The sequence below is a fragment of the Lissotriton vulgaris genome, chromosome 10, assembly GCF_964263255.1.
Source record: "Lissotriton vulgaris chromosome 10, aLisVul1.2, whole genome shotgun sequence".
In the NCBI taxonomy this organism is placed as follows: domain Eukaryota; kingdom Metazoa; phylum Chordata; class Amphibia; order Caudata; family Salamandridae; genus Lissotriton; species Lissotriton vulgaris.
The window spans coordinates 107,809,841-107,827,093 of NC_141698.1; the positions used below are offsets into that span (position 1 = coordinate 107,809,841).

Here is a 17,253-nt window from a genome sequence, read left to right on the forward strand (position 1 = left end):
TTCCAGAATTCTCCAAGCCTCACGCTTTGAAGATCCTGCAGGAGTGAGAGTGACAGAGAAGTGCATCAGAAATGATACACTGTGAAGCGGACATTGCCTGTACAGGTGTTCCACAGCTCGCTATAGGGGCAGTCTGGGAAAGACAATTTTACTTCAATGCTACGTCTTTCGCAAGGAGGTTCAGACTTCTATACTTCACTTGTTCTTTTGATTGAGGAGCCCTTCTGGCCAGCATGTTGATGAGGCAATGCAGACCATCTTAAAGGACACAGATACTGTCCGCACCTTCGGGATATAGAATCGCAGCCTTTTCGTGGTGCCGAGGACGTAGCTCCACGTCCTTTGTTTCAAGGGAGTTCCCTCCAGTATTGGCTCCTACAATCAAAATCAATTGCGTTACTCAAATCAAACGCAGTCACATAGGCACAGTACCAACAGGTCCTACCTAGACTATCATCGTACAGACTAGGCAAACTCTTCTAAGAAACAATGGATTACCGGAACACACCTTTATTCCCTCCAAAAACGTCAGAGATCTAATATCTCACTTTTACTCCACTTGGTCAAAGGTGACAGAGGACCGTTGGGTTTTTAAACATCATGCCCAAGGGCACACTTTAGAATTTGTCTAATTTCCCTCTTTCTACACCTCCAAAGGGACCTCCTCCTTCTCATCTACGGGTGTCGTTTTCACAAGTGTCTATATGGATACAAACAGGGACCGTCGGAGTGGTTCCGAATCTCCAACAGCGTTAGGGTTTACTCTCAGTTCCTCATCAACAAGCAAATGAGGAAAGTGTTGCATGATTTTAGATCTTTGCGCAAACTTTACAAATGTTGTCCCTCAACAAAATCCTAAGTTCTTATGCCAGAACGAGTTTATAACTACTCTCAACCTCCAGGATGTCTATTTTCATGTGCCAATCCTTCCTAAGCATAGGAAGTGGCTACGCTTTACAATAGGTACAGAACTTATTCAATAAAGGTCCTACCTCTTGGATTTAGGTCAGTTTCAAGTGTCTTTAAGTACATCCTGGCACCAGTGGCAGCCTATCTACGTCTGCAAGGCATACAATTTTCTCATTCCTGAGACAACTGTATAATAAGGGCTCACTCTTATTTACAATCAGTCCAGCACACCCAAACTTGTCAGTCACTGTTTCAAGACCTGATATCAATAAATCATGACAAGTCACAACTAGTACTAGCTCCGATATCAACATTTCTCGGATCATCAATCAATACCAACCTAGCAAGGGTGTTTATCTCGCACGAACAACGGGCTTGCATCTCCCACTTGGTGGTTCTTCTACGTTGGTTTCAGGTCTCCAGTTCCTTTGTAGATCTCATTCAAATCAATCCTCGGATGCAAGAGGCCCCCCCTTTTTGTTGGTGGGTCCAAGTAAGAAATTTGTAGAAGGGGTGTACGTTATTCCTTCCAGAAGTGCCAAATTACACAATCACCACAGACTCATCCCTTCGAGGGTTGAGGAGCATATCTCAAGGGCTGAAGGTTCAGCAGGGAATGGGAACCCTCAACAAAGGGCTTAGCACATCAATCGGCTAGAGCTAGGTGCTATCTTCTTAGCCCTCAAATCCTTTCGTGTTATCATTCAAGGAGCCACAGTATTGGTTTGCACAGACAATATCTTACTTGCACAAACAAGGAAGAACGAGGTTGGTTCTTCTATCTCAGAAAGCCCAAGAGATATGGGCTTGGGCAATATGGCACAGGATCAAACTCTTGGCTGTTCATATGCCGGGAGTTGCAAATGTGCTGGCGGACACCCTCAGCAGGTCAACAGGTGTCCACCCACGAATAGGAACTGCATCAGCCAACGGCGGATCGAATGGACCTCTTTGCGACAAAAAAAAAAAAAAAAAAAAAAGAGAACAGCTTATGCCTGTTTCTTTGCAAGCTGGCATCCCCACAGGGACTCGCAGGGGAAGGCGTTTTCGATAAACTGGTCTCAAATATATGCTTACGCCTTTTCTCCGGTACCGTTGGTTCCGAGAATTCTCCGTCAGATGAACAAAGAGCCGTATCGTTTGATTCCCATCGCCCACAGGTGGCCTCGCCAATACTGATTCACCGAACTTCTTCTCCTCTCAGAGTACGATCCAATACAGTTTCGACCAATTCCAAATCTCCTCTCCATTCAGAATGGTCAAATTTGCCATCAGATCCGGCTTCTCTAAAATTAGCAGCTTGGTGTCTGAGCACCTTGTATTAGCTCATCTGACTATCTCGGCGGATTGTAAAGAGGTACTGGCTTACGCGAGAGCACCTACTAAAGACATACAGTCTTTAAAAATAAATAAATACATAAATAATAATCTGCATTTGGTGTTAATCTGCTGGGGTTTACCCATTTCTTGCAACGCCGGACCAGATATTACCTTTTTTCTTGCACCTGGCAAGATCAGGCTTATCTCATACAACGTTGAAGGTCTTTTTGGCAGCCATTTCAAGGTAACGTCAGGATGGGTCCATCTCTCTTTATTCTTCCAGAATACAACAGTTCTTTAAGGGACTACTCAGAATGTTTCCTCCTGTACGTCGTCCGCCTCCATCATGGCATTATAATGTAGTATTAGCGCAGCTCATGCGCCACCCATTTGAGCCAATTTTTAGGATGTATTTCAATTTCCTAACATGCAACGTTTTTTCTCTTTGATAGCATTAACTTCATCTAGAAGAGTCTGTGATGTTCAAGCTCTCATTGTCAATTCACTTTTCTTACGATTCACGCCCAATTCTGTAGTGCTACGTACAAGGGGTATGCCTAAAGGTGCCTTCGGATTTTCACCTGAAAGAACCAGTTATCTTATAGACGTTTTTCCTAATCCACAATCCCCTGCGGAGAGGGCATTTACATACTCTTGACATCAGAAGATGTTTTAAATTTCTATTTGCAAGGACCTCTGTCATTATCAAATTCGATCAACTGTTTATTGCCTATGGAAATATACAGCTAGGACGAGCACATTCTTTAGACATAAAACGTTGTCTAAAATTCTACATTTCCAGAACAGCCCCTTTCCGTAAATCTGATCAGCTATTTATAGCATATGGACTGTTGCGGAAAGGGCATTCAGTGACTAAACAGACAGTGGCACGATGGCTCTCTGCAGCCATATCATTTTGTCATCAGCAGGCTGGCAGGCCTTTACCGAGTCCAGTTAAGGCACATTCTACAAGAGCGATGGCATCGTCCACTGCGTTGTTTGCTGGGGTGCCTCTACACCAGATTTGTCGAGCAGCGACATGGTCCAGCAGGCACACCTTTACCAGACATTATTGTTTGGAAGCTGTCAACGAAGCGGATACCGCAGTGGGGCAAGCAGTGCTTCGTCATCTTTTTCAATAAGGTGAGCCTCTGATCCCTCCTCCATTTCTTTCTGTGATTGCTATATGCTTTTCAGCTGTACATTATTGTCTTCAACTTTTGAGGATGTACTTTGCAATCTCAGCTCTAAGGAGGGTACTGCTATCTATTCTATTCAAGCATGTGAATCTATGAAAGACACCCCTAATACTGGAGAAGAACAATTGTTACTTACCTGTAAACAGGTGGTTCTCCAGTATTGGTGTCTTTCATAGATTCACATGCGACCCACCCTCCTCCCCTCAGAGGCTCTCTTCTCCTCATAGACTCTGTGGTCACTCTTGTGCTACGAAAATCTGAGGTGCTGAGCTCTGAGGAGAAGGTTCTAGAGGGTTGCTGGCGCCTGATTGGCTGTAGTTTGGACCAACATAATGACAATGATAGACTGCAAATGGTTTTTTCCTTTTCCATGCATTCCTATGTAGAAATATGTGTAGGCTTGTTATGCCTTTTTTTTCTATTACATATTTCAGGTTTTATGTTACATATATATATATAGTATATATTATTGCTATTTTATTTACCGTGGGACTCCCACTCCGACGACGGGGGATATTCAAGCATGTGAATCTATGAAAGACACCAATACTGGAGAACCACCTGTTTACAGGTAAGTAACAATTGTTCTTATAGTTAGGAATTAGCATTTAAAAAACCTATGAAATTCACTGAAAAAACCATAGGTTTCACACCAGTTATAGTTAGGAATTTGCATTTAAAAAACCTATTAAATTCACATCAAAAACCATAGGTTTCACACCAGTTATAGTTAGCTGGAAATTTTACTGACATAAAACCATTGAAATTCCCACGTTATAGTTAGTTGGACTCACTATAACTTGCGCGTGCAATGCACTGCTGATGACGTCACATATTACATCACTCATGACATGGTCAGTGACATCACTCATGACATCACTGATGACAACATCCAGTGAATGTGTGACTTTATGAAAAATAAATATGTTTTATATATGTATTTGGAAAGGTTGATGGAACAATACATTTTTAAAAAAGTGTCTTAAAGGATGTTTTTTTTAAAAAAAAATGATTGGTTAACTGGCTTATAAAGTGTATTTTAGTGAATACATATATTAGGGAGTAATGTTTAAAAATTAACAAAATATGTATCAGTGTTTCACTTTGTGTATAAGTGGCTGCATGGGTTGGTGAGTAACTACATGTGTGTGTGTATGGGTTATTAGATGTTTTTTTAGTATCAGTATGAGTGACTGTTTTGTTTAGTGTGGGAATTACTTACTACACTGACTCTTTTTTTGTATGTATTTTAAAGACTGCATATGTGCAGGACTGCATGGTTGAATAGTGTGGATAAGTGTATGTTAGTGAGTAAATGACTGTCTCACTAGTGTTTTTAACAGTAACTACATATGTTTTAATATAGAATATGTGAATATTGATGCATATCAGTGAGTATATGTGAGAGTAAGAGATTGTAAGAGTTCCTGTTTAAATAAGTATGTGTTTCGAAAAGTGATTGTTTAAGAGAATAAATATTTGTAATTTTCATTAGAAGTAAGGTGGTAGTGTGTGTATTGCTCTATATGCACATAAATGGATGATCAATAGTTTATTTGCATGTGTGAGTACGTGTGTGAGTAACTTTTGGATGACTGTCGGTGTGTAACAGGATGTATAGGTGTATCACTTCATATGATGGGTGAGTATATGTATGAGTGACTACAGAGAACTGTTGGTGAATGAGTGGATGTGTATATAGATGGTGGAATTACTGAATTGGTTGTTGTAACTGAAATGGGTAAAATTACAGTGAAAGGAGATCTGTCACTAAGTCACAAGAATGGTATCATCAGTGATGTCATGAGTGATGTCACTGACCATGTCATGAGTGATGTAATATGTGACGTCATCAGCAGTGCATTGCACGCGCAAGTTATAGTGAGTCCAACTAACTATAACGTGGGAATTTCAATGGTTTTATGTCAGTAAAATTTCCAGCTAACTATAACTGGTGTGAAACCTATGGTTTTTTATGTGAATATATATATATATTGTGTGCACCCCTCCGCTAAATAAAATCTAGCGCGTTGAAAATCTTTGTGTGCACCCCTCCGCTAAATAAAATCTAGCGCGTTGAAAATCTTCATCCTCGAGTGCTGTCTTATTCTTTCCGGGAGTTGGAGGGATTTGGAGCGTTATATATATATATATATATATATATATATATGTTCACACAAAAAACAAAGGATACAAAGGATACAGGGATGTTATAGTTAGGCTCAGATTTCACTTGTAATGTTCAACAATGTACTGTTCATTTTACACAAACACGCACACACACACACACGCACATATATACATGTGTGTGTAAAATGAGCTGTACTGCATTGAACATAAACTTAGGTAGTTATAGTTATGACCAAAGTTTCCATAAGAAAAACGTTTTTTGTTTTGCCAATAACATTGGCACTGCTTGTGGAATCTTCACAAAATTTTCAAAATACTCCCCTTGTTGGTTCAGCTGCTATGTTAAAAGTTTTAGGGTGATCCATCAAGCGGGAGTCGAGAAAAGTGGGGGGTCCCAAAACACTTTTTCCCCATTGTGTGCCAATAGGGAATTTTCATTTTGTGAACACAACTACAGCCCGAACCGCTAAATGAAATTACAACACATTTGGCTGAAAGCTAAATGTTGGTCTAGAAAGCGTGCTTTTGTTATTCGGTGTAAATCTATTCAGTAGTTTCAGAGATATTTAAGTTTTAAAGATATAGATATCTAGGAGCCTAAAATCCTACTGAAACCCGACTGCAATTTGTTTGGCTGCCAACACTTCAACTGGTAAGTGTTGGCAGTCACCTTGGGACTCTGTTGACCCGAGTCCCACATAAAATGTAAAAAAATAGAAAAGTGGGCAGGGTAGAAACACCCTGACCCTAGGCCTCTTTGGGGGTTACACTGGGGCCTGCTGGCTCAAAAAGTTAAAAAAAATAATAATAAATTCAGCAGATCCACAGATTCAGCTGAAAATGAAAATAAAATGAAGCGCGAGGCATATTTCATTATCGCCCCCCAGGTGGGCCAGATACAAGGGTCATGAGGGTAATAAAAAAGGGGACCTCATGGGACCCCTCCTCAGCTTTCAGAAAGCCCCAGGGACCACCAGCTCCCTGGGGCACTGTAGTATACAAATTTGGGGGGGGGGTCAAACTGGCCCCCTTAGCCCCGGGGACTGCCACCTTCCTGGGCACATACTTTTTTTAAAACAGTGCAGGGGACTCTCCATGGTCTCCCCCACAGCCCCGGGGACCACCACCTCCCTGGCAGAAATAATATATTTACAGGGGAGCCACATGGCTCCGCTACTACCTCGGGGTCTGCCACCTCCCTGGGGTATATGCAGAATGATTACGTTTTTTTTTTTTTTGCTGACCCCTAGCCCCGTGGACCACCACTGCCCCAGGGCTATTTGAAAGATAGGAGGCGGGGCAGCCTGGCCCTCCATGTGGAGCCGTAGATGGCCCTGGGGACCACTAGACCCCAGGGCCAGCTCCAGCAATGTCCCAGGGTGTTCACCCCCAGAAAATTGCAGTTTGTTATGGCTTAGGGGGAGCACCGGGGCAGGAGTGGTGAAGAAAGTGGGCGTGGCTCCCAAAGACCTCCCAGCAATCCCACTCTTTGGGTTCTTACTGGAGGTACCAGGAAGGCTTGGTGGCTCCATGGACACTCTCCAACTAAGCGGACTTCATCCCCCAAACAGTTGTACGCCAGGAGGCGTGTTTGCAGAGGGGTGAGTGGTGGTGAAAGGGGGTGGGGCTTCTGGCGACTTGCCGGTCTTTTTTTTCAATTAATTTAATTTTGTATTTATTCAGGCAGGAGTGCTGTGTGACCCCTCTTCCCTGGGCCAATTTTGGCCCCGGGACCCCATCCCATGGGGCCAGGTCTATTTTGAATGAGGGAGGGAGGCCGCACAGTCCTCCTTGCCCCATTCCACAGGCCGGAGCACTTGAGCTACTGAGTCCCGAAGGGCATGCGAAAAATGCCCCAGTAGGCAGCTGGTGTTCACTGAACACACACGCAGTGATGTACTGTTTTTACTGCATCACAGAAATCCAAGGAAAATATGCAATTTAGGCAAGTTTTAGGTTTGAAGGGCATTTTGGGTAAGAAAGGGTATGTACATGAGGCTACCACCCTGGACTGCCCTCGGTGACTAGTTTTCAGAAAGGTCTGGGTTTGGTAGGTTTCCCTAGGTGGTGGCAGCCCTAAGCCTGAGAAGTCTAGCCATTCAGCATGGCAAGTGGGGCGCTATTGGGATTTAGTGCCACTCTAGTGGCCCATTTGTAAAAACAACACCCAAAAAATCATAATTTTCTCTATGTTGCCTTTGGGATGGGGATGCCTTGTTCCCCAGGGGCGCAGAAAGATATTTGAGGCTTTAAGCGTGGGTGGGTGAGAAAGGGCCAGACCCCATCCCATGTTTTATGGAAAATATTCCTTGCATCCAGTCGGTTCTTTGTGCCATCCCTCACGTGGGCCAAATTGTGGAAAAAATAATCCCTGCTTATGTGGGGTGGGCACAAAAACTGTGTTGCCCCTTTTGAGGTGCGGTTATGAACCGATGATGCCAGGGTGGGACACCTGCACCCCTTTCTTTTTCCGAAATGTAAAGTCCCTCAGTGCCCAGTGGGTTTTCTTCTTCCTGGGGGTGTAAGGAGGTTTAGGGGCAACCTCCACAATCAGGTCAAGCCTCTTATCTGCCCCCAGTTCGGCAGAAAGACTCTATTGCCCCTTCTGGGCTGGGATATGGCCCATTGTCATGCTACGCCACCAACCGCACATCCTTTTGTTTGCATTGGGCCCATTTTGAAATCCCTGGTGTGTACTGGGCGTTCTATCCCCCTGTGGGCAAATTGAGGGCAAGCCCCTCACTGCCCTCAAGGGTGCAGAAATGCTGGTTTGCCCCTTACATGGTGGGGTAATATCAATGCCAGCGTGGGATGCCTGCACCTCTTTCATTTGCCCAAATGTAAAATCCCTAGTGTCTAGTGTGCTTTCTACTCGGGGGCAGATTAAAGCAACCTCCCCGTTTGGGACAACTTCCTCTTATCCCCCAGGAGTTCAGAAAGACTTAATTTCCCCTTCTGGGGTTGGGGTATGACCTGATGCCAAAGTATACCACATGCATCCTTTTGTTTGTTTTGTGCCCATGTTGAAATCTCCAGTGTTTAGTGGGTGTTCTGTCCTCCCAGGTGCAAACTCGGCCCACCCCCCCCCCCTGCCTCCAGGGGGGTCGATAAACTGGGGGTGAGGCCATGACGCAATGTTTTTGAGATGTCTGCACCCATTTTTTTTACCCAAATGTAAAATCCCTGGTGTCTAGTGAGTTTTCTGCCACCACCAGGGGGGCATATTAAGGTTAATTTTGCTATGGTGGCATGGTCCTGTGCATGGTGGGCTGCTCCTACCCCAATGTTTGTATTTTTTGTTTATTTTCCCATGGTCAAGTGAGCTTTTGGTCCCGGAGGGGGCAAGGATGGATTGGGAGCAAACCCACTGGTCTACCAACTGAAGGAGGGTGGGGCAGAACGACTTGTGCTCGCTTCTCTGGTGTTGAGTAGGCTTTCTGCCAACGTGGGGGACAGAGAGATTTTAAGGTCTTTTTTGGGGTGGGAGCATGCATGTGCATTTTTTGGGGGGTGTCATCCCTGGTGTCTAGGGAGCTTTCTGCCTCCCCAGGGGAGGCAGAAGGGGGGCAGTTTTCAGTGAGTGTACCTGTATAGCAGGACAAACCAGGAGGGTCGCATTGATTGGCGAAGCGTTGTAGATCACACCTGGCCCAGAGGTCCCGACACTGCAGGTTGAGTTTGAGAGGGGTGCGGTGTAATGCTTCCTGTTGATTCTTGCCGCAACTGTTACTGAGCTTGCAGCTGGTGGGCATTGGTAGGAATTTTCTAGAAACGTGCCTCTTAATCACTGCCATCATTTTACAGCCATTGCAGCCCTAAAATGTGATGTTTTAAAGCCAGCCAGAAGAGGTGGGCTCTGGGAGCTGCACAAGAGCGAATTAGGAAAGCATCATATATATTAATCCCTCACCTATATATGGTCACTGTAAGATATACAGTTTTGTGATACTTGGCAAATTGAAGACGTATAGGTAAATGCAATAGGTTTTGCCTACATTTATAATGACAAGTTATTTTTTGTTGTAAGTTTTAGCTTGGCGAGTAGTTGTGCAATATAAGTTACTGAAACTGCAAAAAAGAGTTAGTACTTGTTTATTGAGAAAGGCAATATATTGTGCAGTTGCTGGTGGTAATATAAGGTGATGATATTAGGTGAAGGACAGAGGATTTAACTAAAATAAAATGCAGCCCACAACGTTCTCCGAATATAAATATGAGAAACATGTTTTAGTATGGTTGTGATTTAGGGGGTGGAAAGGTGCATTGTAGAAACTACGAAAAGATGTGTTAAAAGCTCACGGAGAAAAAAAATCATACAGCTCAAAAGCCCACTTGAAATACGTGCTGACACATGGAAATTAAAGTAAAAACGTCAGACAAACCAAAAATGCTGCTGAAAAGTAATACAAATGTTATGCAGTATTAATGAAATATCTCCACTCTCCATGAAGTTGTTAACTAATATAGAGAGAAGGCGTGCAAAAAGAGGAAGATTAGGTGAAGTGTAGAGAACAAGTACACAATCATATACAGCTATAATGTAACAAGCATGTTACATGTACAGTAGTGTGAAACACTTTATCCGATGTCTATCAATAAGTGTCTCCTATCCGTGAAGTTTATGCGAAGGTCTTCTACATTTCACTTTTTGGCACTCTGCATACTTTGGGTCAGGTCCCCGCCATCTAGTTCTTGCACTATGTAAATCCATAAATTAATTGCTGGGGTATTTAAAGGCTCTGCCGCTGTTAGCAATGTTGCATTTCGACCAACAATTTTCAAAACTTTACAATATTTCCGAAAAGGCTACAGATAAGCCTCTGAAAAAGCAGGTGAGGACTAGGAGAGAGAGCTGTTTCATCATGCAGCCTGTTGCATGCTGTGTGAGTCAGAGCATCTTTGATGTACAGAAGGAAAGCCTTGCATCTATCCGTTATGAATTGCCAGGGGCCTAGCTGGGATAGTGAGGTTCATCAAGAACAATCACGCAGTTCGTCTGGACATTCAGAGAGACCCGGAAAGATGACTAGCCAATTAAGGGCTTAACGCTTTAAAAAACAACTTCTGAAGTCAGTCTCCTAATGGAAGAAAGCGAGAAAAGAGAGAGGGAGAGAATGAAGTAGGCTGAGAGAATTAAGAGAATGAAATTGAGCAAGACTGAGACGCATAGAGAACGAGATACAGCTCCAAGGAATGAGAGAGAGAAAAATAGCTCAATAAGTAGTCAAAGATGCAGGGACATCGTGACTGGAGGTATATTGCGAATAACTATTATATTCAAATGTTAAGATAGAGAGAAAGGCGGACAAGGAGTGAAAGGGAGTGAGGGGGATAAAGGGAAAGGGAGGGGATCACGTGAGATGAGCGGAAGATAGAACAAAGGAGAGATCAGGGAGACCCAAAGGCGAGATTGAGAGAATAAAGTTCACTTGAGAAAAGATGAATACAGATATCTAGAGCCATAGGGAGTGGGTTCGAGTCTCGGTAACGACGCCATAACCTCCTGTGATTCTGGGCAAATCACTTATTCTCCCCGTGCCTAAAATGAATGTGTGTCCTCATGTAACGTAACCAGTGCTATGTAAAGCGCTCTGATACCCGATTCGGTTCGGGTCTAGTTCGCGCTATATAAAACTCTGCAAAAAAAAACAAAAAAAACAGCGGGACAGTCAAATAAGCAATGAAAGTCAAATATAAAGTGAGTGCAGCACATCAAAACGACTATGTTTTTAACTTTGATGTGAAATGGTACACCAAAGAGGCATAAGGATCTGACAGGCGTTGCCATCGAAGTACCATGCAAGGCCCTCATAGAGTGGTCCTTGTCACGTCACCTGGTAAACATTGCCAAGAGTGGAGGGATGAATGGGCACATGAGTGCTAAGATAAGTGACAGTTTGCAGGTATGATGTATCACTGTCAAGTCAAGTCAAGTCAAGAAATTTATATAGCGCACTACATACCCAGAGGGTCTCAAGGCGCTTGAGGAGGGGGGGGGGGGGGGGGTTTACTTATCAAACATCCAGGTTTTAAGCTGTTTTCTGAAGGCTAGGTGGTTTTGGGTAAGGCGGAGGTGGATGGGAAGGGAATTCCAGGTTTTGGCCGCTAAGTAGGAGAAGGATCTTCCCCCCATGGTGGCTTTGTGGATGCGCGGAACAGCGGCGAGGGCTTGGTTGGACGAGCGCAGTTGGTGGGTGGGAGTGTAGAAGGAAAGGCGCGTGTTGAGGCAGTCAGGTCCAAGTTCGTAGAGGGCTTTGTGTGCGTGGGTGAGGAGACGGAACGTAATCCTTTTGTCGACGGGGAGCCAGTGAAGGTCTTTCAGGTGACCGGAGATGTGGTCTGTGCTCGGGATGTCTAGTATGAGTCTGGCTGAGGCGTTTTGAATGCGTTGGAGTTTTTTCAGCAGTATTGCGGTGGTGCCGGCGTAAAGGGTGTTTCCGTAGTCCAGACGGCTTGTAACCAGTGCGTGGGTGACCGTTCTCCTTGTTTCGGTGGGGATCCAGCGAAATGTTTTTTTGAGCATGCGTAAGATGTTGAAGCATGATGATGAGACGGCGTTGACTTGTCTGGTCATTGAAAGAGTGGAGTCCAGGATGATGCCCAGGTTTCGTGCGTGGTCCGTCGGTATGGGAGCTTTTCCTAGGGCCGTTGGCCACCAAGAGTCGTCCCAGGCGGAAGGGGATGCACCTAAGATGAGGACTTCCGTTTTGTCCGAGTTCAGTTTCAGACGGCTGTGCTTCATCCACTCGGCTACTTCTTTCATCCCTTCATGAAGGTTGGTTTTGGCGGTGGTTGGGTCTTTGGTGAGTGAGAGGATCAGCTGAGTGTCATCAGCGTAGGAGATGATGTTTAGGTTGTGCTGACGTACGATGGTTGCGAGGGGGCTCATGTACACATTGAAGAGGGTAGGGCTGAGAGAAGATCCTTGTGGAACGCCGCAAATGACTTTGGTGGCCTCTGATTTAAAAGGGGGGAGGCGGACTCTCTGAGTTCTTCCATCGAGGAACGAGATGATCCAGTCCAATGCTTTTCCTTGAATTCCGATGTTGCTGAGGCGTTGTATTAGGGTACTATGACAGACTGTGTCGAAGGCTGCGGAGAGGTCGAGGAGGATGAGGGCGACTGTGTCTCCGTTGTCCAGTAGTGTTCGGATGTCATCTGTTGCTGCGATGAGGGCGGTCTCGGTGCTGTGTTTGGCTCGGAAGCCAGACTGTGAGGAGTCGAGTGATTTGTTGGTTTCGAGGAAGGCAGCGAGCTGATTGTTAACGGCTTTCTCAATGACTTTGGCAGGGAAAGGGAGGAGCGAGATGGGGCGGTAATTTTTGAGTTCGGTGGGGTCAGCTGTGGGTTTCTTCAGAAGGGCGCTGAGTTTGGCGTGTTGCCATTTTTCTGGGAATGTGCCGGAGTTGAGGGAGCAGTTGATGACGTCTCGGAGATGGGGTGCGATAATGGAGTCTGCTTTGTTGAAGATGTGATGGGGGCAAGGGTCTGTGGGGGATCCAGAGTGGATGGAGTTCATTAGGCGAATGGTGTCTTCTGTGGTGATTGGGTTCCAGTTGAGAAGGTTGTTCGGAGGGGGTGCAGGTGAGAGGGGTTGACTGGTTTATGGGTTGGTTGTCAAAGCTGTTATGAATGTCGGCGATTTTGTCATGGAAGAAAGAGGCGAGGGAGTCGCAGAGGACTTGAGAGGGGGTGATGTCGTTGGAGCTGGCGATGGGGTTGAAGAATTCTTTGATGATGTTGAAAAGTTCCTTGCTGTTGTGGGCGTTGTAGTCTAGTTGGTCTTTGAGTGCTGATTTCTTAGCTGTCCGGATCAGTTGGTGGTGTTTGCGAGTGGCGTTTTTGAACGCGGCTTGGGTGATAGTGTTTGGGTCTTTTTTCCAAGTTTTTTCAAGGGAGCGGCAGAGTTTCTTGGATTTCTTGAGGTCATCATTAAACCATGGGGCGTTCTTGCTTCCTTGCTTGAATTGATGTTTTTTCAAGGGTGCTAGTTTGTCGGCGGTTTGGGTTAACCAATGTGTGAGGTTGATGGCGGCTTGGTTAGGGTTCGTCGAATAGGCAGGGGGTTTTTGAAGAAGTGATGTGGAGATCTGGTCGATTGAGATTTTGTTCCAATTTCTTCGCAGAGTTGGTTGAGGGTGATTGTGAATCGTGGTCTTGTTGTAAATGAAGTGGATGCAACTGTGGTCCGTCCAGTGGAGGGTTGTGGAGTGAGTGAAGGAGATATGCTTGCTGGAGGTGAAGATGGGGTCGAGTGTGTGTCCTGCGTAGTGGGTGAGGGTGTCAACAAGTTGTTTGAGTCCGAGATTAGCGAGATTGTCCAGGAGGGTGGTAGTGTTCCTGTTGTTGCTCTTTTCCAGATGGAAATTGAGGTCTCCCAGTAGAATGTATTCTTTTAAGGGGAGGGCGTGTGGGGTGATGAAGTCAGTGATGTCTTCGCTGAATTGTGTACGGGGTCCTGGGGGTCTGTAGAGGAGGGTGCCTCTGAGTGTGGTCTCGGGGTCAGTGTGGATCTGGAAGTGGAGGTGTTCGGCGATAGCGAGGTTGTCTTCTGAGCTGGTTGAGACGCGGATGGTGCTCTTATGAACGATGGCGATGCCTCCTCCTGTTTGCTTGGTGCGGTCCTTACGGATGATCTTGTAGCCGTCCGGGATGGCTATGGCGATGTCTGGAGCAGATGAGGCATTCATCCAGGTTTCTGTTAGGAAGGCGACGTCCGGGGAGAAGGTGTCGAGTAGGTTCCAGAGGTCGATGGCGTGTTTGTGAACCGAGCGGGTGTTGAGAAGAATGAATTTAAGGTGGTTGGTGTCGGATCTCTGTTTGGTGTTAGTGGATTTGGTGTGGGTCTCGAGGGAGTCGTACTTGCAGGAGTGGCAGGTGAAGGGTCCATGGGTGTGTCCAGGGGCGGCCTGGGCACAGTTAGGGAGTCGGCCGGGGTTAGGTGTTAGGAGGGTGGATGGGTCGTATGTAATGCGGGAGGGGTGGGTGATGCGGGGACCAGGGGGTCTGGCACTGGGCGCGGTCCAGGCGCGGACGGGCGTAGACGGGCTTACCTTTGGCGCACCTTCGGCGTGGCCAGAGCGCGTGGACACTGCGCGTTGGGACATCAGTCATATATGGATAGTGGTAATCATCATGATATTGAAAATGGTCCTATTGCTCACCAGCAGTGCTCTCTAAACAAAAGACATGCATTGCCAGACGGAGGCCATCTCAAAGGAGTGCCTTGCGTTTGTGCACATGGGCAGATGAAACGGGGGTGGGGGGCAGTTTCCCGAATCACGACGAGGCAGGACTCGGTGTGCACTATGCTGATCTTTCAGCAGCATAGAAAGACGAACCTGCATGGTCAGGACATCATCAACGGCGCTGCTGTAAGAAAGACTGGTGAAGCTCCTGACACTTCTGTTGCTCAGGATAACAAATACATGTGACAAGCAGCTATCCACTGCAATTACTGTTACAAGTCTCGTGTATTAAATGAAAGTTACAGGTGGAGTGGAAATTGGATCAGGCGCTGAACGAAAACTTTTGACTAACCAACTAAGCCTCCTAACAGAAATGCCAGTACTTGAAAAAAACAAGCACAGCACAAGAGCTGTGCAGGCTAAACCTAACCTGAAAAAAAAAAGAGTTCCACAAAAGCGAATTAAAATAGTACTTCGGCCATGTGACACTGATAAGAGAAACACACAAGAGGAAGACTAGGAAGTAGTATGCCACCGCCTATAGAAATGGAAGAAAATAAAGTGGCATGCACCCCAACCTATGAAAAGTGAGGGTGGGATGTAAGCCCCTTTTAAGATTTATATTAAATACAATAGATTTCACAAGCACAGTGCAAGCGCTGTGCAGGCGAAACCTAAAAACAGCGCGGGAGACCGTTCTTGTTTTTAAAAAAAAAAATGTATTCCAATTTCGTGGCAAAATTTGAAGATAATAAAACTATCTGAAAGAGACTGTAGTTATAGATTCTTTACCTTAGAATTACCCCCAGGTGTGAGACTTTTTTCGTAGCAGTACCCCTGTGCGTCGGTAGGTGGCGTTGGTTGACTCCGTGTCCATCGTCGGCGTTGTGGTCACCGGGATGACGTTGCGGTGTCTACTTAGACGCCGTACCTGCGTGCTGACGTCAGTTCTTTATTTTTCTGCACCAGCCAGCGCTGATTCGGAGAGAGTATGCCCCTTAGTCTTTATTGCCTAAACTTTTTTTGACTTTTGTCAACATCTTTTTCGAGTCTTCGACTCCTGGTGCACGAGGGACTTCCCATCGTTGGACTGGATTCAAGCCCTGCGACTCCTGGCACAAGCTGATGTCCGTCACCGATCTTCACCTCGTGTGTATTTGGAGCCTGGAGCGCGACCACGAACCAAAGTCATGCTCTGACTGCCTGGCCATGAACTCGAAGTCTTTGCGGGAGCAGTCCCAAAAGCTTTTGGAGGCCTGGCAGTCCGATCCGCGTCGTTCGAGGTCCCGGTCGAGAGGAAGGTCGCAGGACAGGCCGCGGAGTCACCAACACTCATCCTCCAAGTCTTAGCACTCCTCCGGTAAGTCAAAGCACAAAAAGAAGGTAAAGAAGCACCGTCGCTCTTCGCCTTCTCCACGTCTGTCTGCTGACACAACGCGGGACCCGGAGCATCGTCGCTCTCCGGCTCCGTCTTTGATGCCCACTGGGAAGGCTCCTCTCTTCCCTTCCGTTCCCGGAGTATCCCCTGACCTACTTCGTGCATTTTACAAAGTGCTCCATTTTTTTCCGGCAGCCCGACTCTGCAGGCACGGCTTTGGGCCCCACGGACTCAGCTGGGGGTCCTGAGCCTTCCATGCCGGCAGCTCGGCCTCGGTGCCGGAGGGTCCCCATGGATCAAGGCCTGGATACGGATTGGTGCTGGTCGACCTCACAGTACCTTTCCCGGTGCCAACTCCTGTGGACAGGATAATTGCCTAATGCCACCACCCGGCCCCGGGCGACCCACTTTTTCTCTTCCAACACCCCACCCCCGGTCCAAGCCTCATCCTCGAAAGGTGCATTCCCTACAGCTGCCCAGATAGGGAATCCAAGAAGCGGACCACTTTGGGAAGAAGATGTTTTCTTCCGCCAGCTTAGGGCTGCAGTCGGTGAACACTCTATGCCCCTTGGGCCGTTACAGCCATACAGTGTGGGATGCAGTTGCGCAAGTGCTGCCACAGTGCCCGTAGGAGACCCGGGCTGTGCTCACCCGTGCAGTGGCAGAGTGTCAAGATGCAGCGAAGTTCACCATCCGGTGTGAGCTGGATATCGCCGACTCTCTGGGCAGAACGTATTCCACGTCGGTAGCCCTGAAACACTATGCTTGGGTGAGGACGTCGGGTTAACATGGGATGTTCAGTACGCCCTTCTGGACATGCCCTTTGAAGGCCGTCGCCTGTATGGTGATAAGGCGGACTCAGCACTTCAAGGATTCTATGGCTACTGCCAGATCCTTGGACCTGGCGGCAACCTCCCACCCCATGCAGTCTGCCTTTCGCCCCTTTCGTGGAAATATCCAATGCTGGAGGAAAAATTAGTTACTTACATATAACTCCAGTTCTCTAGCACAGGTATCTTTTCATACATTCACATGCAACCCTACCCCCTCCTCGGTCAGAGGCTCATTCATTTTATACTCTTCTCACACTTAACAGCAGGCACTTTAACCACATTTGCTAAAGTTCAGG

At 46.4% G+C, this 17,253-nt stretch overlaps 1 protein-coding gene across 2 annotated transcripts in view; it reads left to right on the forward strand.

The window, feature by feature from the left end:
- LOC147684768 (kinesin-like protein KIF19) overlaps positions 1-17,253 on the forward strand; it is a 1,367,439-nt gene that overhangs the window by 1,283,597 nt on the left and 66,589 nt on the right. The gene's annotated exons all lie outside the window — the stretch shown is intronic.